The 1,342-nt window shown below is 53.2% G+C and overlaps 1 pseudogene; it reads left to right on the top strand.

Annotated features, from left to right (window-relative positions):
- The first annotated feature begins 365 nt into the window (after window positions 1-365).
- LOC146831498 (dual specificity protein phosphatase 4 pseudogene) lies at window positions 366-1,055 on the top strand (annotated as a pseudogene).
- Window positions 1,056-1,342: the final 287 nt, after the last annotated feature.

Genomic DNA, 1,342 nt, shown 5'->3' with positions numbered 1-1,342 from the left:
TTAACACTATAACATCTAAATTAAATAAATAGTAATAAATAAAAAATAATTATTAATTTATTATAATTAAATTACTTCCCACCCTATTCCCCTATAAACCCACAACCCGCTACAGAATTAAAAATCTTTAAAAAATTTAAAAAGCTGGCGGAAGCGGCAGCCAAAATGGCCGCTTGGAGCAGAAGCTCCATGCAGACCCCACACGGCATAGCCCAGAACTGCATCAAATGGCGTCCAACCCCGGCGAAAAACGAAGAATGAGTGATCGGAAAGTACACAAGATCAGTGGAGCTGAGAAACGTTCCTTGAACTAAGTCGGTAACCACAATATCAGCTGCTACGCGATCCAGGAGCCGGCTGATAAAATGGCGGCCGACGACTGCGAGCCCGTCCCAGACCGGGCTGAGACTGGAAGCATCCGCGGCGCTCTGAATGTACGCTTCAACAGCATCGTGAGGCAGAGAGCGCGGGGCCGTCCGAGCCTGCAGCAGATCCTGCCTGCCGAGCCACTCACCGCCGGTGATCCCGGGGTGCCCGCGCGCCTCCGCGCCGGCCTCTACTCTGCTGTGGTGCTGTATGACGAGCGCAGCGCACACTCGGAGGCCCTGCGCGAGGCCAGCACCGTCAGCCTGGTTCTGCGTGCCCTGCGCGGGGAGCACGGCGAGGGCACCGACGTCCGCCTGCTGTGAGGTGGGTACGAGAGGTTCCATTCTGAGTATCCAGAGTTCTGCGCAAAAACGAAAACCCCCAGCGGCATTCCTTCTCCAGATATCTCCGAGCCCGTGGAGATTGGCTGCAGTTCCTGTTGCACACCTCTTCATGACCAGGGCGGCCCGGTTGAAATCCTTCCCTTTTTGTACCTTGGCAGCGCCCATCATGCTGCTGTTTGAAGGGATATGCTCGACGCTTTGGGGATTACAGCTTTGTTGAATGTCTCTTCGGACTGTCCAAATCACTTTGAAGGGCACTTTCAGTACAAAAGCATTCCAGTGGAGGACAACCACAAGTCTGACATCAGCTCTTCGTTCATGGAAGCCATGGAGTATATTGGTTAGCTTATGTTCATAAAAAGTTGTAGCTCCCTGCATTTATGGTTGGTTGGAGAGAAGGGTGGGAGATTATCGACCAGACCTTGATCTTAGCCCTCAACCGTCCTGGATCCTGCACACCCTTCAGGACATTTACCATGTGAACTTTCCCTCAACCGCTGAGACCTTGCTACCTGACCGATGCCCGGTGGAGCTACCCCGATAGCTATAGGGGAGATGGACTGTGGATTCCCTCCTAGGCCGTCACCTACCCAGCCGGACATTGGGCAGACCTTCCTTCGTCTCTCCTGCCG

This window comes from Triturus cristatus, chromosome 5_1 (genome assembly GCF_964204655.1).
Source record: "Triturus cristatus chromosome 5_1, aTriCri1.1, whole genome shotgun sequence".
Classification (NCBI taxonomy): Eukaryota; Metazoa; Chordata; class Amphibia; order Caudata; family Salamandridae; genus Triturus; species Triturus cristatus.
This window is presented reverse-complemented; position numbering and strand designations above follow the sequence as displayed.